This window comes from Pantherophis guttatus, chromosome 3, assembly GCF_059756535.1.
Source record: "Pantherophis guttatus breed Tessera chromosome 3, ASM5975653v1, whole genome shotgun sequence".
In the NCBI taxonomy this organism is placed as follows: Eukaryota; Metazoa; Chordata; class Lepidosauria; order Squamata; family Colubridae; genus Pantherophis; species Pantherophis guttatus.
The window spans coordinates 46,925,677-46,950,235 of NC_142065.1; the positions used below are offsets into that span (position 1 = coordinate 46,925,677).

General features: G+C 37.8%; 1 protein-coding gene across 5 annotated transcripts in view; it reads left to right on the forward strand.

The window, feature by feature from the left end:
* LRRN2 (leucine rich repeat neuronal 2) overlaps window positions 1–24,559 on the forward strand; it is a 153,857-nt gene that overhangs the window by 78,288 nt on the left and 51,010 nt on the right. Inside the window, exon 1 of one of the 5 annotated variants that reach the window (XM_060689772.2) lies at window positions 6,052–6,497. The exons of the other annotated variants lie outside the window; for them this stretch is intronic. The gene's annotated coding sequence lies outside the window, so the exon portion shown is untranslated. Of the gene's footprint in view, window positions 1–6,051; window positions 6,498–24,559 lie in introns of those variants that run through there. 5 annotated transcript variants of the gene reach the window in all.

The window sequence follows — 24,559 nt, forward strand, 5'->3', positions numbered from 1 at the left end:
CAGCTTAATAGAAAGCCCTTTTAACACTGACACAGTATGAATAACCCAAGCTGTCCTTGGTTTGTACTGGTTTCTCCTTGTTCTCTTGACTGTCGCAGCAAGGCTGGTTTTTGGCTCTGGTTTTTTCCAGTTTTTCTGCTCATCCCAGTGGTGGGTTCCTCCTGGTTCGGCCCGGTTCGCGAGAGCCGGTAGCGGTGACAATATGACGTCACCGAACCGGTTCTCTGTCTTCGGGAGTTGGGCCCTCCCACCTGCCCCTGCATTATTCTGACCTTATATGTTTGCTTTTTTCACCCAGCTGAGAGGTGCAGCAGAGCGGATTGCCGCACCTCAGCTGGGCAGATTCGCAATGTGCTTGTGCAAAGCACAAGTTTGGTGTGCCTGCGAGCGAACCGAGGCACAAAGGAACACAAAGAGAACCGGTTTGTAAAGCTGGTTAGAACCCACCCCTGGCTCATCCCAGTTCTTCTGGCCAGGGTCTGCTGACTCTGCCAGCTTCTTTCACTTTAAGTCCATTTACTGACAACTAAAACACTCATTCCCTTGTATTCATCCCTGTTTCATTAGAGAGGGGAACCCTTGTTGTGCAAACTTGCTGCCAGGAGAAATACCTTTGTTTCCTTCCTTCCACATCTTTGCTGCCTTTCAAATCACTTCTCTTTTTCTTCTGCTAGCTGGAAGGAAAAGGCCTGCTTGCTTCTCTCAATGTTTCCCTTTAAATTCCTTTCTGCTTATTATTTCAATTTTACAGCTTCCTTTTTTCCATTTCATTTGATACTTCTAAGCTTCATTTTAAAACACTTCTTTGCAATATCATCCAATTGCTCTTTTGGCTTAAATTGCTACCTAACACATTTCCTCTCCCCCATATTTTTCTTTATACATATAGTGTTCACCCTTCTGGGATTCTCTTTACTTATATTCCTGTTTTGCTTTACCTATCTTTTTCTCCAGGGTGGGAGGAGTAGTTCCTGTCTTATTTTAAAAACCAGCAGAAAAATATTTTTTTTCTTTGACCTCAGCTTCCTTTTAAACTTTATTAGAATATCTCTTTCTTCCAATTATTCTGATAATCGCTATTTGATTGCTTTGCAGAAGTTAGATTCCTGATGATGTATGTGACCCTCCCCCTTCAAGCCTTTACTAGGAAAGGTAAAGCACATGGGAGTTGGATAGCAGAAGTCAAGAAGGTTGGCATGATGACAAGAGCAGGAACAGTGCAAACTGTTATGGATAGTTTGCATATCTATCCGTGATATCTAGGCTTGATTTTGTTCAGGTTTGCCTGTGTCCATTTGCAAATAAGATTAGGAATACCTTTCTTCTTACAAATGGTGAAGAACAGCAGACAAATATTTTTTGAAGTTTTTTAATGATGAGAGAACTGATAAAACACCAGGCACTAAGATGAATAGCTTTCTGAATATGGACACATTTGCTTATGTAGCTATCAACAGAGAAGCCTATTAGCAATTTAAAACAGGCTGTTGAAAAGAGATCAGAATCGTTTTCATGGCAACTTCTTTAATTTTTTAAAGAATAGTTACAAGGTGTCTTTTTGTCTTAGTTAATACTTCATTGTCTCTCTCTAAGCCTTCCCAGCATATAAATTCCAAAAAATGAATTTACAATGTTAAAAGAAAAGATATGTAAAACCTTAAAATATAATGCAAGTAAAATACATGAGGTAGCTAGGCAGCTAAGAATTTTGATAAGAAAGAAAGAAAGAAAGAAAGAAAGAAAGAAAGAAAGAAAGAAAGAAAGAAAGAAAGAAAGAGTGAGTCACCTTCATATAGTATCTATTCTCAGTAATAATTTAAAGCAGTCAGGTTCCAGCTAGTGGTATAAGAATCCACATACAACCTTTGCTGATTTATAGCGTTTCATGATTTTTTTTTCACATTACAGTTGAAATTAAACAACCCAGCTACTGGATAGAAACAATAGTATTGGATCATGCAGATGTAGAACTGATATTGTGGTAGTGATAAGATATTGCATGGATGTTTCTCTTCTTTTTTTAAAAAAAAGTTTTATTGTAGAAAATAAAATACAAAACAGTAAAACAAATAAACATGAAATGAAACAAAAACATACATTCAAATGTAACAACAAAAAATAAAAAAATAGTGTATAAAAAAGGAGGAAAAAGTGGTCTCTGTATATCCTGTTTCCCTGAAAGAAAGTCCTACCCAAAAAATAAGTCTGCCCCTAATATAACCTCTACCCAAAAAATAAGCCCTAGTTAAGGTCGTCATCAACGGGGGGGGGGGCATTCCCAGCACCGAAGGCGAGGGCATGGGGGCCAACAGTGTCCGGCAGCAGCTGCAGCCTGCACAACACAGGTGAGTTGATTACCTATCTAGCAGCAGGTGGAGGCAGAGGCAGGGGGAGGGATGCAATCTGGACGCACAACACAGGATGTGAGAGTCGGTGAGCTGGAGCACCCGGGAGGCCACAAGAGACTCATCTTTGCACAGTAGCACCAGCAGCAGACGGAGGCAGAGGCACGGGGGGAAGGCAGGTGATCCTGATGTGACGTGCGGGCCACGGGAAAGCTGAGAGATGCAAAGACGAGCCTCCCATGGCTGGCCACCCAATCCATCCCATTGTCTCTCAGCTTGTCTGCTCTGCTGAGCAAGCAGAAGAAGTGGGTTGGTGGCCATGCTGGGTCATGTTGAATGGGGCTGCCAGACCTGCTGCCATGCAGTGATGCAGGGATCAGGGATCAGGGAGTGGATGGCCTGGTTGCGGGGCCCTGAGGTAAGCTGGTGTGAGGTGCATGGGGCAGCTCACTCCTTCTTGCCTCACGGTGGCGGCACTGGGACAATGCACAGTCTCCTGTCTCATTGCAGCTGTGAGCAAGCAGAAGTGGGCCTCCTGTACATGGGGGGGGGGAAAGACATCTCCCAAAAATAAGCCCTAGGGCTTATTTTGGAACCCAAAAAATATAAGACTGGGTCTTATTTTTGGGGAAACACATTGTGTGTGTGTGTGTGTGTGTGTGTGTGTGTGTGTGCATGAAGAAAGAAGAAACCATCTTCTTTTCATTTAACCATCTGTTATTACATTTAGCATGTAGAAAGTCTCTTATTAGTCTATTCATTATTCCTAATCAAAGCAGTTAATTTCGACTTAATTCAGTCAATTTCAAATCCATTATTCAACAATTGGCATCTCTTTTTCTTTCTGATGTTTGGTAAGTACAATCCTTGCAGCCATCACCATGTGAAGCACTAGCACCCCAAATTGTTTTTCAATTGACTTGTCCATCTTATCTAAAAGAAAAGCTTCAGGCTTCATTAATATTTGTATCTTAAATGTTTTTGTCTTGTCATTGTTATGTTTATCCAATATATTTTCACATATTAGCAAGACCACCACATATGATAAAATGAACTGGATTTTGACTACATTTTCAGTACTTATTAGAAATCCCTTTATACATTTTCATTCATCTATCTGAGATCAAGTACCAATGATACATCATTTTATAAAAGTTTTCTTTCGAACTATAATTTAATGTAAATGTTTTCCTTCTTCATTACTTGCAAACAGCATGGAGTGCGATAAACATTATACAATGAAAGAACATTAACTTCAGCAAGTAAGAAACACTATTCCAATGTTACCAACAACTGGAAGCACCTGATTTAAAGGACCGTGGTTCCTTTGCATATTCTGAGCACCAGGCATTGTCCTGTTTGAGGTCCTGAGCAGCATCTGATATTAAGACCTATCCAGAGGTGGGTTTCAGCAGGTTCTGACAGTTCTGGAGAACAGGTAATGGAATTTTTGAGTAGTTTGGAGAACCAGTAAATAGCACCTCTGACTGGCTCCGCCCCCATCTATTCTGTGCCTTCCAAGTCCCAGCTGATCAGTAGGAAATGGGGATTTTGCAGTAACCTTCCCCTGGATTGGGGTGGGAATGGAGATTTTACAGTATCCTCCCCCTGACATGCCCACCTAATCACGCCCACCAAGCCATGCCATGCTCACAAAGCCACACCCACCACAAAATTTGAAATCTACCACTGGTCCTATCAGTATCAAACGCTCTCCTAAGCTATGTTAACTTCTAATTTTCTTCCAGTATGCAGCTTTCCCTTATCAATTCAAGAACAGTGATTTATTCTGTCACTGAAACAACCTAAAGCCATAAATCTCATCAGGGTTGTAACCTTATCTGTCAGCTTCAAGTATGACAGACAACACTTGCAATCCCCAATGGAACTCTTTGAGCCTCCCATTTACTTCAGAGGAACTGTGTGGCACTTTCGGAAGGGAAGGGAAATTGTCCCTTTCAACTTTTTATCCATATATTTAATCTCTTGTTCTTTAAAAAAAAATCTACTCAAATGATATGGCTATCTTTTTGTAGACGAATATGAAAATTTTAAATATGTTAGCTTATTTTATGTTTTGTTGATCACTTTTCTAATGTTTCAGTATTATAAATTGCTTTTTGGAACATTTGAGCCTTTAAAAATTTTAAAACTACTTTAAAAAGTTACGTGTGTGTGTGTGTGTGTGTGTGTGTGTGTATGAGAGATATGTGCCCATATTGCTTCCTTTACATGATGGTGGTTATATGCAAAGACCTGACTATTATGAAAAAATGATAGTGTACATATTGTCAGTATAATTAAGAAATACAATGACTTGTTATTTGTTTGTGCCTGTACTATTAAAATAATGCTAGTCTGCAGTCACATACTCCAAGATCTTACTGTTTTGCATGATGTGCTAATCTTATTAGAAATCACAGTGTTATACTCTTTATGGGACTGAACAGATCATTAGAAAATGATTTGAATACAATTCTTATGTCAACAGATTTTCAACAGATATTATTCTATGGGGGTGTAGCTAGCTTGATAAAAATACATATAGGAAACAAAGTAGAATAGGGCATTCAGTATTTCTGAAACATTTCCTATTTAGAGATGAGGTCATCTTCAGTCTTGGAGCTGTTGCATTAAATATATTTAAAATAAATTCTTGGAAATTATTTTCTTAAATTCCGTAAGAGAGTAAAAGTTTCAGTTGCTTATAGTAGATAATTCAAAAATAAGTGAGCTGTCATGTCTATGAAATTCTCAGTCATCCAGGTCATGGTTGTCCCAAAGGTGCTTTTTCAAAGGCAAATGGGCTTTGTTTTTTCTTTGAAGATGTTTCACTTTTCATCCAAGAAGTTTCTTCAGTTCTGACTGAATGGCGGAGGATGGAAGGATTTATATTCCATTATATTCCAATAACGTCCTTCCCATACATTACATGTCACACAACAAAGCAAAGAGTGTGGTTATTAAAGGGAAAATATTTGATACAAATAGAGTAATCAAAAGCAGTTTTAGAGTTAATAAATATTTTGATGTAAACAGCAGCAAGTGAGAACTTAATTAGAACTTAATATTGTTTTACGTGATTTTAAAAATAATTGTTTATTTGTTTTTTTTTCTTTTTACAGGTTCAAGTTCATTTATTTTAGGAATAATGACACTGTAGTGATGATACTAATATAAATATTAATATTTTGAATGTTGTGATTTTCAATTATTTCTGAACCTGATATGAGTCTGGTTTTATATATTCAATTAATTATTTAATCAGTGAAAAATTAGTTTTAAATTTTATGATAATTTCAGTTCACTGTTTAATTACTGACATTTTGTTTTCTAGCCACTTTGTCTTTTTCCGCTTTCTTTCTTTTTTTCTTTATGTAGTAATTTTTGGTTCCTTAAATCTGCCTCTCTCTTTCTCTCTCTTTGATTGTCTGTCTCTGTGTTTGTGTTTCTGTGTATGTGTATGTGTGTGCCTCCAAACCTGAAAACAGCTTTAAGCCTCCTGCAGTCATCTCCAGCAGTGCTGACTTGAAATTCTGGTAATGACTATAGAAAGTAAAACTATCATTACTCAGTTGTTGCAAATCCTAGGGTTGAAAAACATTTCTCATCCCCAAGTCACAAAAGAGAAAGAAAATCGAAAACTAGGATCCCCACGACCATATTCTTTCTTTGTGTTGGGTGTGCTTGCTCACATCTGCAATACTGACTGTAGAGTCATGAAATGCCATTCTCCTGAAGGACCTGAGAGGAAGGCAAAGCCCAGGCTCTCAGAAGTAGAATGAAGTAGGAGATGCCTTCAAGGAGAAATGGATTGCAGACAAACTCGGTGGCTTCATAGAATCTCAAAATGTTGCAAAAAGAAATACAAGGTATACAGGAGTTTCAACTATACCACACCTGGGCCAGAAAGAAATTGCCTCAGTTGTTCATCACTGCAGCATTTGGGGATCAGAGAAACCTATAGCTACCTTCAAATTGGTACAGCCTATTTGTGTGGAGGTACACAACAAAATTTGTGGGGGGAAGGGAGTAAGCATCTTTGTTCATGAGGTTTTTTTTGTCTTATTCTTCAGAATCAAGTCTCATTTACTCATTGATTTCCTGTATGAGCAGATGAACACAAAAGTAGGAGTGTGGGAAGCATTCAAGGTAAAGCATTTGGGAACTAAATCCTGGAAGCTGGCCATAAGCACAGTGAAATCATTGCTGACCTATATCGGCTGAACTGACTAGCATTTCCCTATTTTTATTTTTTCTCAGTTTTATAAAATGGGTGAGGCTTCTAAAATCCCCCACTTCCTGAATAATACTCAGAGATGAGTTATGGATTTGGAAGAATCTTTTCGTGCCTATAACTTTTTCTATTTTTGCTTGCTTTTTTGTGTAGTGCAGGTGTAACAACTAGATAGATGTTGAGTGCATTTAGTGAATCTGTTGAGCGTAACTGTAATTTCGTCCAATGCTACAGTATTTTGACAAAGCAAAGAAAGGAAACTTATTGTCATGCTTTCCACTATCCAAAGTAGCATGTGTATTGTATTAGTATGGACCATTGAACATCTATTAGATCATGCCTCTGACAGAGTGTCAATTTTTGATGGCACATTTCTTTCTTCCTAGGCCATTTTGAAAATTGTTTATAAAGTACCCTTTAAAAATATTGTTCACTTCTTTGTATGTTCAGTTTTACTGCTTTAGATGCTGAGTCTTCTTCCTGCACAACAATACATAGACATGTAGGGCTATTCAATGTTATTGTTTTGCAACCCCAAAATTAGTAATTACCACATTCAAAGTAGACTAGTAGAATTTCCACATAAAAGAATATAAATTCACTATTGTACACAGTTATATCAGTCACTCCAGAAAACTTTCAAAAGAGAAATTATTGAATACAAATCAAGTTTCAAGTTGAATTCATGGCTGTTTAGTCGCAGGTAAATGTTTCTTCAATATAGAATGCTAACTGTAATCTCTGTGTCGAGGCAGCTCTGAGCAAAGGGGTCAGGGGCTTCCTGGATTCCTATGGGGATTTCCTCAAGACCTTCTTCATTGATTTTGTCTAGCAGCAGTAGCAACTACTAGTAGCAGTTGATCTCTGCCTATTTGTCCTATTATCTCTGTGGATCCTACTTCCTGGTTCTTTAACTGCAGCAGCCTTCTATGTACTTGTCAGAGATCCAAACTCATTAAAATGAGATTCAGCTATATTGCAATCTCTTAACAAACTTCAGCTGCAACAAATTTTAATTCTATGATTTCTTCCAATTCTATTGCAACCATTAGGTTTCATGAATGTGTGTGTGTGTGTGTGTGTGTGTGTGTGTGTATGTATATGCATATATATATATATATATATATATGTTTTCTCAGGTTTTCGCGGGTGTTTGTATGTAGGTCTTTGGTTATTCGGGTCTTCTCCCACGTAAAATTGGAAGTGTCTTGGCGACGTTTCGACGAAGTCTCATTCGTCATCTTCAGGCTGGTGTTCTCGGCTTCGTGCTTCCAGGAGCAATGTGAGATCGCAGCTGTCTCTTCCTTTTAACTGCTAGTGGGGGGGGTGAGCTGATTGGGTGGGAACTTGGCTGTGTTCTGATTGGGTGGAGGTGTGTTCTGATTGGTTAGGGGCTTGGCTCTGCTCTGATTGGATGGGGGGTTGGTTGTGCTCTGATTGGCTGGGGTGTGTTAGAAGGGAAGAATGAATCACTCTAACAATATATATATATGAATCACTCTAACAATATATATATATATATATATATATATATATATATATATATATATATATATATATATATATATATATATATATATATATATATATATATATATATATATATATATATATATATATATATTGTTAGAGTGATTCATTCTTCCCTTCTAATCTTGACTTTCAAAGTCATCAATGCCTTAACACATCTCAAAATATAAAGTGAATCAGTTGGGGGGCTAAGAACCCCCTTCCTACTCTTGTCATGTGTAACTTCTTACAGAAACACTCTTAGATTTTTCCAACACTTTTCTCATAGTGATCCAGTTAAGTAACTTTAATTGGCGTTGGATGAACAGTCATTAAGCAAAGCCTAGAGGTATTTTCTAGGCTGTTTAGGATTTAGTTGAATTATTAAGCATCTTACTTGACAGTATAGCATATAGAATGAATTTCATTATGGGGGTCAATGAAGTTCATTTTCATCTGATAGACTTGACCTCTGAGTTAGCCTAAGCAAGAAGTGTATTGTATGTAAAAGGATTCATTCCACTGCAGTTAGAAAGCTTGAAAACACATCCCTGGGAGGCAATCTATGCATTTAAAAGGTCATGATAGTAAGTATCTGCTTAATTTGGAGACTCAGCGGTATAGTTGTTATATTCTGTCATCTAGATTAAGATCAATGTGATGCTTTGTGGGATTACTGCTCACTCTTTCATTGCACACTTTGGTAAGAAGTATTATCCAAAAGAAAACAGTGTGGTTTTGTGCAGTGTTTGTCTCAAAACATTTTATTGTCCATTCCAGCATGTGAATGTGCCTTTAACACAAAGCACCCACATTCATTCATTGTCCTTGAAGCTCAAGTCAACATCAGTAAATCTGGGCAGGTGACAAGAATGACTGCTGACTGAAGGAATAGTGACTGAAGCCTAGGCCAGTTCTGCCATCTCTAGCATACACAGAAATGGACAACTTATCATATTCCACCCTGCTGTCTGAATTTGTGCTAAAATTCAAACACTTTCTCTCCCTCTCCCCACCCCAACATCAGATCAGGTTTTCCCTACTAGGGTATAAACCTTAGCTGAAGTATTCCAAATCTTATGAGAACAAGTAGTGCTACAGGAACATTTACAAAGAGGGGGGGCTAATAAAGGAGGATGAAAGGTCATCATTATCACTGCCAACAGTAACGCTAACACTATAATATTTTAAATTATTACAGCACAAATGTCTCTGATCTGCGGTTCTCCAAATGTATTGGGTTATATTGCTCAATTTGGGTAGTTCTTAACCAACAGAAAATGCCACCTGGAAAACACTGAACTGGAAAAAGCAGAAGCATTTAAGTCACTTGGAAACAATTAGTCAAGTTACCCACACTTAACTTAAGCCATACACATTTAATGGGAATTAGGGATAACTTATTTTCGTTTCAACCAGTTTTGTATCAACCAGTAGAATGCCTTTGTGAGAAGTTGTGAGTTCCACATTACTGGAGGTTTTGAAGAAGGGACTGGACAGCCACTGTCTGAAATGGTATAGGCCCGTGATGGCGAACCTATGGCATGCGTACCACAGATGGCACGTGGAGCCATATCAGTGGGCACGTAGAGCCGTATCAGTGGCACGTGAGCGTTGCTGTAGCTCAGCTCCTGCATGCATGTGCACGGCGGCCACCTGATTTTTGGGCCTACCGGAGGTCAGCAAAGGGCCGTTTCCGGCCTCCAAAGGGCCTCCGGGGGGGGGAGGCAGTTTTCGCCCTCCCCAGGCTCCAAGAAAGCCTCTGGAGCTTGGGGAGGGCAAAAAACAGGCTTACCAGGCCCACTGTGCCATCATGTGCCAAAAGCAGGGGGGAGCACGGGGGTGGAGTGCATTGAATTATGGGTGTGGGCATGCATGCGGGCAACCCCCTCCCCGCTCCCCCCACTTTTGGCACACGACAGCAAAAATGTTAGCCATCTCTGATATAGACTCTCCTGCTTGTGTAGGGAGTTGAACTAGATCACCTCCAAGGTCCCTACCAACTCTGTTGTTTTATATTCTATGTTTGTAATTTATCTAATATTAAATTTTGTAAGCTTTCCCTCCATCCTTTGGCTAGATATAGAACAGAAATTCCTCTGGAGTGTTTCTGAGAAAATAGAAAAAATTTCCCCCACGGCAAAAGAAATCTTTTCTTTATTGTGCGTTACCTGCAAATAATCTGTTTAGGCCATAAATAATGAATCTGTCTTCTTTCCCTATTAAAATGAATTGAGAGTTTAGTGATTACAAGATATAGCAGAAGTTTGTTTTTCTTGGTTGTCAGAGGGAAAATATATGTATGGGGGGAGGGGGGAGGGGGATTGCGGTACAGTGCTGTCAATCCCAGGAGCCTTTGTAGAAAGATCAAATTGCACAATTGTATTTTGGCTTCTAGCCCCTTTTTCTTGCATAAACACTCATATCAGAATTCTATTTCATACTTCATCCTCTGAATGTTGTACATGCTGAACTGAAGAGAAAATGGGAATAAAAGAATAGTGGAAAAATAGCCAACAGGGGAACTGATGTAAAATGTAAGAGTTATTTGAGGCAAGCAGATGCTGGTTTAGTGGATAAAATATGGATTTTGTTGATCAGCATTGACCAAAGCTGGAGGCAAAGATTGTTTAGCACATAATTATGGCAGCAGGATGGCATTAGAAATTGCAAAGAATGACTGCATTTAGGAATCATGTGGAATTTTTTCCCCCAGAAATTCTTGCGATTGTCTGTCTATGAAGATTCTCAGTCATCCAGGTCATGGTTGTCCCAAGGTGCTTTTTCAAGAGGCAACTGGATTGCTTTTTCTTTGAAGACGTTTCGCTTCTCATTCAAGAAGCTTCTTCAGGTTTTATGATTGTCTGTTATTTGATCCCCTCAAGCATTGCAATATTTGGATATAGATAGGGAGATTAGGAAATTGTACATATCTTGCCATTGTTTTGGGTTGGGGGAAGGAGAAGAGTCTGTGGAACCTCAGTTAATGAATGGCAGGTATTGGTCTAACACTATAGCTCAGGGGTGTCAAACTCATGGCCCACAGGCCGAAAGCGTCATGCACAGGCCACGCCCACCCCCAGTCTAGCAAAGGGGGGAAAGTCACAGTACATCACGTGATGACAATGTGACGTCACAAGTTTGACACCTGTGGTATAGCTGAACATAGCACTAAGCCTTGACCATTTGCTAGTCAGTCATCTGGGGAATCAGTTTATTTTTCCATAAATGGGAGTTTATGGGGAAAAAGCCACTTGTGTATTTGCCTGAAAATTATGGGGAAAATGAATGTAAATTGTGAATAAATACCAAGAACCTGCCTGACTTCTGTTGAGAGATGCTCAACTGCCTTCAGTCAAGGGATAGACTTAGTAGGTTGTCCTCATATATGTGTTCCCCATATCTCTTCTATGAAAAGAAGGGGTTGTGGTCCTTATTAGATCTATGACTATTTTCTTTTCCAAGTGCCAAGAAAGAAACCACAAAACATGCTGCAATTTCTTTAGCCTTCTTGCTCTACCACATCTGCATTTTTCTATTTTTTTTAATGAGTTATGGAAGGTTTTGTACTGCCTGACAGTCTTGTTGGACGGTTTTGATCTATTCTCTGTGCAAAAAGCAGGCTGTCAAATATCTCTAGGTTTTATTGCTGGCATTATCATAAACAGCGTCCTTTACCTATTATCAGGTCACCGGGATGCTTTCTCTGTCATGTCATTTCACAGCCAGAGTTGACAGCTCAGCATCCATGAAGGGATGCCAACTTGAGAATTAAAATATCCAGCATCTGTGAAGAAAGGCTTCTGGAAATCAGTCACTTCAGAGGTTCTTTTTGGAATTTCATGATTGTGGAAATGGGATTCTTCTGTCTGGAGCCTCATGATGGACTACATTTCTCACCATCTCCAACCACCCAACAGCAATAATGAGAGGTTTTGGAGGATAACCTTTGCTCATAGAATTATTTATTGCAATCCTTCATTCAACTACTAAACTAAAACTCTGATTTATTTATTTTTTTGCCCATATATTCTTCTGAAATAATTCTTACAATTATGCATTGCCCTATAATAAGATTGTTTTCTTAATTCTTATTTAGTTAATTCTCTTTATGCAACTTGTCAATGCTTTTTGAATTCTATCCACCTTCCCAGATTAACAGTCCATCATCTGTACTACATGGATAATATAAATGATTAATTTCTAGTTTAGCATGTACTAGAAATCTGCATCCACTATAGTAAGAACCAATGGTAGAATATCAGAGACTATTCAATTCACATGACAATAAAAATAAGTACAATGAAGAAACAAACCATGGTAGGGTCTAGTTTTTCCCTGAAACTATATGTAGTAGGCCTGCATAAAGCAACCATTTTTCATATTGACTAAATGCTTCGTATCCATTTATTTCTATTTATTTATCTCATGCTGTGATCATAGAAGACTCTTGAAAGTTCACCATAATAAATATAATAAAAACAACAGTCTTACAAATACATTAAAACACCCCAAAGCAATATCTCCAAATCCCTCCAGAAAAAGCCCCGTTATCATTTTTTGTGGGGGTGGGGGAGAAGGCAAATCCTAGAAACCATATGAAAGTTTCTCTTTGTTATATAGTGGGCAGTGCATTGCATTGTTTTATAAAGATGCTTTGAAGATGTGCTTCACTTGACACAATGTCAAAGCAAAACATCCCTATTTTCTTTGAAAGCATGGTGGCATGTACCCTATCAGTGAATATCAGTCATGAACCCATGCTCTATTTGTTAGAGCCAATTCACAGAGAAATCTTTGCAGCACTGACAGAGAAATTCCTCACAAAGTCAGAATGATCTCAGTTTCCCAATTTCCCCCTTTAAATTCTTTCTTGGGAAAAGAGATGGACGTAACCTGAAATTTTCCCTCCCAGCTAGGCTGTCTTCCTCTCACAAGGTTTTGCTAGTTATATTCTCACTTATGAACAACTGAAGCTTAATGATATCAGTTCAATGTCTAAAAGCAGTTTTTGCATCTTGTGGTAGAACTGAACTATTTTTGGATGTATCCTTTATTAGAACTCAGTCATTTGCAAAACTTCCAAAAATACAATGTGATGCAATCTTCTGCAATAAGATTCTTTTTTTCTTTTAAAGAGGCGTATTTGACAATGTCAAAAATCACACCGATGAAAAGAAAACCATCATTTTTTTCACATTTTTTCTATTAATAATCATATCATTGTATGTTTGTCAGCCTTTCTAAACCTTTCTAATGGCTTTTGCCTATGATCCTGGAACAGAAAAGTCTTTAGGATTTTTAGCAAGAAAAGCAGACTCATTCATATGTAATGGTCTGAGGTTTCTCTCATTTCTAAACATTCTTTTTTTCATTATTGAACTCGTTATTGAACTTTTTTTCATTATTGAACTCATGCAAATAAACATTTTTGTCTTCTATTACTTGTACTAAAAAAAAAGAGAAAGTGATGCAACTCCTTCTTTTCATAAGGACTTTTGGTACTAAAAAGCTACTCTCGTAATCATTTTATGGTATGCCACATGCATATTGATTCCCATTTTCTTCCTGTCAACCTGGAGTCCATTGTGAGTGTTCGATCTGTTACACAAAACATATCTTTTGATATCCAATCAGTGTGGCATGTTTAAGGTGATTGTAACTAAATGTGAGTCATGGATGCCTCAGTTTCAAAGTCAGAGGAGGGGGCCAACAACATACAGCCCAGCAATACCAGATGAACTGCTATCTAAACAGGCAGAGAAGATAGAGCAGGCCAACAAACTACAGTAGACACAGCAGCAGAGGTGGTATTCAGCCGGTTCGGACCAATTCGGGCAAACCGGTAGCAGAAAGTTTACCTGGTTTGCCGAACTGGCAAATACCACCTCTGGCTGGCCCCTCCCCCACCCGCCTGCTCACCAGCCCGCTGGTGGATGTGGCTTGATGGGGAGGTGCCACCCTACTTTGCCATGAATGATACTGAGTTGGCCACACCCACTCAGTCACATGCCCCCCACAACCAGCAAGCCATGCCCACCAAGCCACACCCACAGAACCGGTAATAGAAAAATTTGAATACCACCACTGCACAGGAACCATTGCTCTGTGAAGATGAGGGTGCAAAGTTACTACCCACTCCCAACACAATAGCTTAGCAGGCTGCAAAGAGACTAGAGCAAAGGGGCTCTGCTAGACTATTCACATAGAAGGAATCTCACCCTTCTACACCAGAGCCACTGCCCCAATGATGGCAGCTGCTCTTTGACCCCCATTCCATGGGCCTTGGCTCATGGACCTTGTAACTATGACTTTGAACCTGGTGAGACTGATGAAGCTGCTACAAGCTCTGATTCTTGGGCTCTGCCTGACTATTCTCTTCCGTGCTGCTTGGGTTTAGAACTCTTGTAAGCCAAACTTAACTGAACTTTGGCAGGAACTTGTCTCTATACTGCAAATGCATGTGTTCGCAAGCCTTGTTTCATAAAGGGGACAAAACCACCTCTTTGTATAGTTGTGGGTGCTTGGCCTGGGACAGGACAACATGTGATAGTGGATTCTGCGACAAGCTTACTGCAAGGTTGAGAGTGCTAAGTAGAAAATATATGAAAGCACAGGCAGGAGGCCAAATCTACTAGAAAATAAATTTGAAGCACTCTCTGAATATAGACTCTATACTTCTATTATCATATCCCATTGTTATTTCACAAATAAAAAGAGAAAAATTGTCAAATTCTTACACCACCTCAATCCCCACTGTTCCATACTCTGAATAATTGATTTGATCTGTTGTCTTAATTTATTATGCAATTTTCTGTCAGCACTGATTGAAAAATTGAGATATCTGTTATTTTGCTTAAAAGGGCAAAATTAATTGTTGCATGATAGTTTATTAATACATATACAGGTATATACAAACATACCTCAGCAATGTCAGCCTGTGAAATATGAAGCTATCCTTCATTCAGAGTTTGGTTTAAACAGCCCTAGGAACAAACAACAGATGCCTTGAAATAGCCTATTAATAATATTTGGATAGCAGACTAAGTAAATACTAGGGCCATGATGGCGAACCTATGGCACGGGTGCCACAGTGGCACACGGAGCCATATCTGTGGGCACGCGAGCATTGCCCTACCTCAGTCCAGCATGCATGTGCATGCTGGCCAGGTGATTTTCGGGCCTTCCTGGCCCACCGGAAGTCGGGAAACGGGCTGTTTCTGGGCTTCTGGGGGAGTGGGGAAGGCTGTTTTCGCCCTCCCCAGGCTCCTAGTAAAGCTCTGGACCCTGGGTAAGACAAAAAAATGGGCCTACCGGGCCCACTGTGCCATCACGTGCCAAAAGCGGGGGGGGAGTGGGGGGTCGCACACTCATGCGTGGGGGGAAGGGGCGCATTGAATTATGGGTGTGGGCACGCACGCACACAATCCCCCCCACTACCCCCGCTTTTGGCACACAACGGCAAAAAGGTTAGCCATCACTGTACTAGGGTCTCCTAATCACAAAGTATCCTAATATGGGAAATTTCTGTATTCCTGTTTCAGTTAATACGATAGTGAAATAGTGACTACATAGGGTCAGTGATCTATCAGAGACAGATACCGGAAAATAATTAAATTATTACTTAGTTATTTCCATCTAACATCAATGGAAAATTTACTTTATTGGGAATTCTTTAGGATTATCTAAAGAATCCTGAGTTATCTTCTTTCCTGTCAACTGTTTTTGATTAACCAATTAACCAATACAAATGTTAGTTTTATGTGATCTCTACAGGGAAACACAAATTCACAAACATATCATTATAAGAAAAAGACTTCAATATTCAGTTCACATTAGGATTTATTTGGGATGCTATTCAAATAAAAATACAAACATTTAATTAACAGTAAATCAAAGGAGCCCCCATTCAATATGAAACTATTTTTTTAAAAAATCTGCTACATTCTAAACCATTAATCAATTGAAAGTTCAATATCTAAGAGCAATTAAAAACAAATGCATCCAAAGCCCATTTAAAAGTTTCTACTGATGAAACCAATGGGAGAGAATTCTATTAATGCAGAATCACTGTTGTAAAATCCTATCTCTCATTTCCACACAGATACTAACATCTGTGTTAGTACCAGAAGTTCTGTCTGAGCAGAAATAATATGCTCTAGTTCAGTGTTTTTCAAACGTGGCAATTCCCAGAATTCTCCAGTTAGCATGTTGAAGTCCACACATCCTGAAGCTGCCAAGTTTGAAAACACTGATCTATATGAAGAAGTAAAATAAATAAATAGCCCTTAATTCTTAATGTGTTTATATAGTGGACCTCAAATGTCTGCTTCTATGGGTTGAAAATATGCTATGGAAGAGGAACAATCATTACCTGACATGAAGAAGACTGAGGTGGGAGTGGATTTCCAAATGGCAGGCTACAAAAATGCCATGGAAAAAGATATTACACTGGACATACAAAAGAAACTAAATTAAAAGAATCTCTTAATAATTAAAAGGGATATACAAATAACAAACCAAGAGAGTGACCTAAATAATTTTCCTATGATGGGTTTACAAAGAAGCTTGTTAAAGTTTTGAAGAATATTGTGAAAAGTGGCAAAAATAAAGAAAAAAACCAAGTCCTACAACAATATTTGAAGGTATTATAAACCAAAACTGTTAGAAGTAAAAGGAAGGCATATAAAGTTAGTTTATTTGATCAAGGAAAAAATAAATATGTTATTTCTGGTAACCCTTAACCCTTAACTCTTTTGCTGACCTAAGGACTGAAATGGCAAGGTTTCATGGATTTGTTTATATTGTAGATAACTGCCTCTCCCTAAGAATATCTGCCCATCAGCTAGAGTAGACATACTCCAGGATCCTCCCTGAAATCTGGCCATCTAGTGGCAGACCTTGGAAGTGTGCCTTTTCCATTGCTGCCCCTACCTGGTGGAACAGCTTCCCACTAGTGATTCAACCACACCCACCCGCCCTTCTAGGCTTTTGGAAGGCCATTAACACCTACTTTTTACTGAGACATTGGGATAGGATTGTATATAGGTAGATGGCATGGAAGGAGGGTAACTGAGCCTGCTGTGGGACATCCCAACGGGGCAATTAAGGCACAAGATTTACTTTAATGTTTTTATTATTTTATTATTGTTTTATTTATAGGTTTTATTGTTGTTGTGAGCCACCCAGATTTGCTTACAATGTGCATCAATATAAATCTTTTAAATAAAGAAATAAAAGCTAGGATAGAGGAAGAAAAGATCATTGATTGTATTTTAAGAGATGGTAATAAGTTATTAAAACTGTTTATGCTTGTAATGAAAGACAAAGTCACTTTACTTATTTTTCCGTTATTATTCTCTTACTCTTCTTTATACTTTTTCCTTTTTCTTCTCTGCAGCTTTTCTTCTTTTTTCTTCTTTCTTTTTTCAAAGTTTGCATTAGTTTTTATTATTGAAAATTGGAATCTTTAATAAAATTGTTATATAGCACAAATGTCTTGAAAAGTGCCAAGGGAAGAGACAAGAATGTGCCAAGGTTGAAAACATAAGGTTCAAGAGCAAGAATCATAAAGCACAAAGCCAGATACCAAAGTCACTTCTAGTGACAAAAGGCAGTCCCTGCCCAGTTTAAATCCTCCCTCCGCCAAGTTTATACTGCTGAAGCTTTCCTTGTACAGCTGTGGTCAATAATGAGGCACCAGGCTTGCTTGCCATTTGTTCATTAGGTGCTTATTTTGATGGGTTGCAGAATTATCAGGCCAAGCAAGTTTTCCCTGCTTCTTGGAACTCTTGTCAATTATGAAAGGATCAGTACTGACTGAGGAGGGACCTGAAAAGATGTCACTGTTTGATTCAGTGGCTGCTGAATCAGTGGGCACAGCACCCAGTGGGACATGATCCACCCATGTCTTGGAGCTTGGCTCAGAGGCGATGCCAAAGCTGGCAACTTCAGCAAAGCCTTTTGAGAGACAGTAAATTCACTAATCTCATTTCTGATACTTTCATTTGAAAAGCCATCTGGTGAGTCTCTCTTCGTTTTTGAAAACAAAAAATTAATTAAGAGTTTGAGCGCGTAAAGAATTTGAAATAAATGGCAAAAAGCTAAGTAAGATTTAGAACCAAGGAAGTTATAAATGACCTAAGGTCCTAGACAAATTTAGAATACTGAAACTTTTATTGTAAGATTTTGGAACTGTATAAAATAAACAGCTTTTTGTGGGAACAAAATTATTTTGTCTACTCTAAGTCATAATCTAAGTTAGAGACTTTATGATTTTAATTGGACACTAGAGGAAACTAAAACATTCAGGCAAAAAGAAACAAAAAACCCCCCCCTGCTTTTGCTTTTTATTAGGATTGGGATTTACAATATAATGTAGAACACTATAAAAGTAGATCTTTGAAAAATGGTGTCAGAAATTAGTAGCTACAATATCAAAAATATTGTATGGAAAGATTATATCTAAACTAAAGGATGTTAATGAAGGAATGACATAATGTGAAACAAATCTTGCTTGATGCAAAGTAGTAGAATTAGAAGTATTAGTTTAAAAAAATAGTGTGGATTACTAAACAGAAACCATTTAACTGATTGGCCAAAATAATTACTTGTATAAGGACACTTTCTTGGATTTACAAAAGAAGCTGGCTGAAGTTTTAAAAATTAAAGGGGAAATACAAAAGTTAAATTAAGAGAATTGATCTGATTAATATTTTTTACTGAAAGTAGAAAAGAGGCTTGTTAAAGCCTCAAAGAAGTCTTTGCAATGGGACAAAGAATAACCTAAGAGATCAAATCTTACAGCAATATCTGAATGAATTAAAGATTAAGATTTTCATAAGTAAAAGGAAGGAATATAAAGTTGATTTATTTGATCAATATGAAAATAAAGTGTGGTTTTATGAAATTTTGCTAGTTTTGCTTATAGATTCTGTAAGGAACGGTTTATGGGAAGAAAGCTTATTTGTTTATAACCTTATAGGGGTGAAGAGCTACCAAATTTGTTTATTCCTGTTGTGATAAAAATTGGAAGTCACTTCTTTATATATTTCTTTTCTTTCCATCACTCTTTTTTCTTTGCACTTTTTATACTTTCTTTACTTTCACCTCTATTTTTGAATTTACTTTCTATTACTTTTTATTAAAATATTTTATTTATTTACTTTGAAAATGTATATGGCCACCCATTCACTTTCAGTGACTCTGGGCAACTTACAAAAAAAAAAAAAGCCCAAGATACAATCATAAAAATAATAACCTCCCCATCCCACTCCCACTAACAGTAATCAGTCAAACAAATCACTTGATGGGCTTCATGCCACTCTGAGCTCCCCAGGCTCATTGACAAAACAAGGTCTTAGAGCTTTGCAAAAAAGGGTCAAGGTTGGGGGTTGTCTAATTTCTGCAGAGAGGATGTTCCAAAGGGAAGGAACCACCATGGACAAGGCTCTCCTCCTGAATCCCGCCAGATGTATCTCCTTAAGAGAGGGGGCCCATAATATCCCCTGCTTCCCCACTCTGATGGGTCAGGTGGATGTAACTTGGGAGAGGTGGTCCTTCAGATAACCTGTTCATTAAAATCTTCAATAAAAATTATATGTATATGTATAAAATAATTTTGCTATTCTGTCACACTGCTTGGTTTCTAGATAATATTTTGTTGCAGTGACAGGGAACTTCCAGTCATCTCCATTTCATTCACAGAGATTCAAACAAATCCCCTTCCCTAAAGATTTTTGGTGATACATCAAACAAGAAAATACTTGATGTGATGCATGTCAGGGTGAGAAGTGAAGGGCAATTAAAGAGCTCCAAAGCACTCCTCTCATGTAATGCAATTTGTGCCCATAATTTTAAGAAAGGTGCCTTTTTTAACATCTTCAGCTTCAACTCAACCAGAACCAGCATTGATGCAGGTGGGAAAGAAGGGTCAGAGATGTTACACTGGTTTAGTCTATTGATTAATGAAATCATACCAGCCAGACCATATTTCAATTAATATTGTCAGAACCATTGTGGCTCTAAATTAATTTTAATGCATCCATAACAGCTAGAGGTTCATTTAAATATAGTGTCCAATATTATAATATCATAAAAGAAGCAGCCGAGACTTGGCTAGGAATATATAGTTGCCATGGCAACTTCATTAAGACTTTGCCCTTTAGCAAACTCACTTAGGGGATGGTTCCAATAAAATTGGAGAAATTCCAAGAAAATTCAGATGATCGCTTCAGCCTTTGGAAACCAGCACTCATCAACAACTGAAAAGCAGCTGTGTATGATTGTCAAAAGCCAAGCTATACTGACTTCAGTATCTGCCACTGGTTTGCAGATGACCAGTTTAGCCTTTTAAAAATTGTTGCTCAAAATAAAATATTCTGGGTAACCATTTTTATTTTAAAGAATTTTTTATAAGAAGAAGTTTATAAGAAAAAAAAAATACAAATCATCTAAAATATGCCTTTTCTCATCCCACAGAACCACTACCAAAGATCTATGAGCCCAAGTGACCTTTTTCTTATGTAGCTACCTTTGCCTAAGGCATAATATGGAGATCAGCTGGAAGGCTGTAAGTTAAACAGTGTTTATTCAATGAAAACTTCCTATGTATGGAAGCAACAGCTTTATAGAATTGTTTATTCTTCACCATATAATAACACACTCTATGGAAATAATCTAACAGGTTCAATGGAACACATGTTAAATGGTGAGATGGAGAGGGGAGGGAGGGAGAGGGAAGAGGAAGAGAGCAGAGGAGATGGGATGGGATGGGATGGGATGGATGATTTAGCTCTGGAAATTTTTCTAAGACAGGGCTGTCAAACTCATGGCCTGCAGGCCAGATGCATCATGCGCTGGCCATGCCCACGCCCGGTTTAGCGAAGGGGCAGGGAAGTCACAATACGTCATGTGATGCTGCTGTGATGACGTGAGTTTGACACCCCTGTTCTAAGAGGTGCTTTGCAGCATACTGGAGTACATATGAAACACTTGTCTTTGAATCAATAATGCAAACACATCTTTTTTCATACTTTTACAACAATTTTATAAGTTAATCCTCAGTATGTCCACAAATACATGTATATTCATAGCCATATCATTTCCCTGGGAAGATATTGAATTGTGAAAGGACTACCAATGTGTATAGAGGTTCTGTTCTGTTTCTGCTTTGGGTGTGTTTTTTGTGGGGGAGGGATGTTTGTGGGAGTTTTCTCAAAGACATTATTTCACTTATGAATGGCAAGAGAACATTTAATTCTCCAGGAAATATTCACAAAACAAAGTGAACTTAATTGATCCAGGGAATTACACTTAAACAAATCCAGGTGAATTCAATCTTTAGGTCAACTGATTAATTGATTTAGCTAGGGTTTGAGATTTACATGATTTTTGTATTCCCTTTGTTCCTCCAACAACAGTCAACCAGGATCAGGATGATAGTTTAAATCAACAGTAAATTCAGAATGGAGTAGTAGAATTTCCACTGACTGGAAAAGACGTATTAAAATGTAGACAATAATAAAAAATGAGAAGGTTCAGGGATTCATAAAGTAATGGAAGTTAATAAAATGTTTCTAAGTGACCAAGATGTCTCTCTCTCTCTCCCTCTCCCTCTCCCTCTCCCTCTCCCTCTCTCTCTCTCTCTCTCTCTCTCTCACACACACACACACACACACACACACACACACCATTGCTGATGTCTTAATTTGGGATCACAGCAGAAACTCATGTGTTTAAAGATCATGGGGTTGCCATGGTACTAACCCAGTGGTTGGAAGCTGTAGCAAAGCATACAGATTAGGAAAGCTAACAAAGCTGAGGGAGATTTGGTTGCCATGTTACAACAGTGTGTGAAATGGCATACTGTTTCTATAGCCTTGTCTTTCTTTTTGCCATATTTAGTAAGTTTGTAGAAATACTGATTTTTAAAAATAGTCATATTCCCTTTACTAGAAAATTGGGATGAAGAGTATTTATTTGTATTTCTGATGCCTATTTATAAAAGTTTAGAATTTAGCAACGAGTCCCTTTTTCCACATTCATTTCTTTGCTTACCCCTTAAGAAGGGTAAAATTGATTACTTCCCCATTTAATATCTTCTGTTGCTACAAAGATTGACCCAAGCTTTTAAAATCCAGTGTATGCTTACCTAAAAGTAAATCCCAAAGGGTGCTGCACTTATCATGAAATAAATAATAATGAGATCAAACTGATGTTGACACAATGCAGTATTCACATTTTGTGTGTGCATATGCATATGTGCACATGTGTATATCAGTTGTAAAAAAACAGAAATAAAATATTTCTTTATAAATGACACACTTAGAAATTGTGCTACAAAGAGGCTGAATTTAAAAAAATACAAAAAAATCAAATTTATTCAAATGTCAGAATCAAAATAATTTTTGAGCCATGGTATTGAAAAGAGGCTAAACAAAATATATGGGATATATTAGACTTTCCAAATTATAATAAATAACTGGTTTGTACATATCTACAGAAAGATGGGACAGAGTGTTCATATAAGTATACAGGTCTGTATACTCCAGGAAAATAAACTATGTGATGCAGCATTGGCTTCTTCTACTACCCACACATTAGAGAATGGTCCTTTTGACTGTGAGAGGAAAGGAAACAAAGAGGAAGGAAGTGTTCTCTCTTTTCTGGGTTGCCAGGCAACAGGCACCATGTAAAGAAAGCTTCCTTCTCCTTCTTTCTCTCCCTCCCTCCCTGTCACTCCTTTGCTTTTAATATGCCTAACATACAGTATATACCCTATCTATTCTCATGTCAAGAACACTCCCTGGATTTTAATTTTGCTTAACACTCTGCATATCTAGTTGACCAATTCTAAATTAACTGAATGGATGTCTTTGCAAATATCCTATCTGAACATGATTTCTGTCCTGGAATCATTTATTTGAAATTGGCTGCAATCCTGAATTGAAAGGTTTAACTCAACTTATTCACATTCCTTTGGGCTCCGTTCAAATCTTTTATACGAGAAATCCCTCTATGCTTGTACTGGGATATATCAAAACAGCAACATTATATTTCTCATGTGGAATATAAATTAAGCATAGATGGGAAAAACTGTTTTACATATCTGAAGGCTTTTTAATTCAGATTGCGTGATGGAAAGAAATTATGGATAACTACTGTTTATGTATCCTGGCATCTTATTAATATAATATAGACTGAGAAATTTCATAATGTGGAACTGATTGCAAGTTTGAATATTTGCATCTTCTAGGAATATAAATTATTTGTTTGCCTCATCTAAGCTTATCTTCTTACTGTTGTTTTTGCCCCGTTCCTCTTTACCTCCTCTTTGATTCAGTGAAACATTTTTATTCTCTAAATAGTATACATTTGGAAGAGCCGAATATAAAAAACATGATGGCAAGGTTCACACATCACACTAAAGAAATAAGTGTAATGTTTTCTACTACTAAATTATGATCAATGCATTCAGCTATAGTTCTCGTGAGCAAATAGCACACAGAATTAAGCCATTTGGTTAACTAAAACATTGCAGTACTATAGAAGTGTGATTTATTAATTCTTTCCTGATATGCGAGGAAGGATATATTTTATTTCAAACATGGTACCAAAGATATTATTGCCACAAACATATGCTTCTGTCAGCAATAACCACAAATGATTTATCCAATGTAACATAGATATTTTAATAACATAGATATTTAAACAAGAGGGTGGTCATTAAGAAGATTTATTCAAGATTAACAGCTAGGTAGCAAAGACTTTGATAATCACAGCTATAGAACAGTTGATCCAGAACATGTAAGAATTACTCTAGGGGTAAATCCCCTGCAGGATTTGAAATTCCATGACTGACTTTTTTCAATCAGATTCCATTGCCAAAATTAATTCATGTATTTCAAATTCAAAGAACACACTATTTGAACTAGTAATATCTGCCTTCTAGTAGTGCACACACTTAAATTCCAAGAGGCAGGATGGAATGAGTTTCTTACTTCTGAAGTGATTGCAAAAGGCGAGAAACTGATGAAATCAAAAAACATCATCAGAAACATCATTGTGCCAAATAGATATGTTTAAAATTCAGTGTTTTTTGTTTCTTACTTTCTTAGCAATTGTTTGAGGTTATGATGGATCTCTCCAGGGGTACTTATTACTGGATTCTGAAGTTTTGACAACTGGGCATCCCTCCCTGTGTCACATGATTGCATTTGGGGCACTCAGCAACCAGTCCACATTTACAGTCATTTGTAGAGTCCCCAGTTTTTATGACTGCAGTTTATGATGCTGGGAGTTTTGGCAAATTTGGCCCGTGGTGAACAATTTGTTTGCTTAATAACTATGGTGTTCTCTTAACAAACCAGTCACTTTACAACCTCAGTGTTAGCTTAACTACTGCTGCAAAAAAGATCATAAAATTGGATCAGTCACATCAGCCATTTTACAGCTGTCATAGTTTATG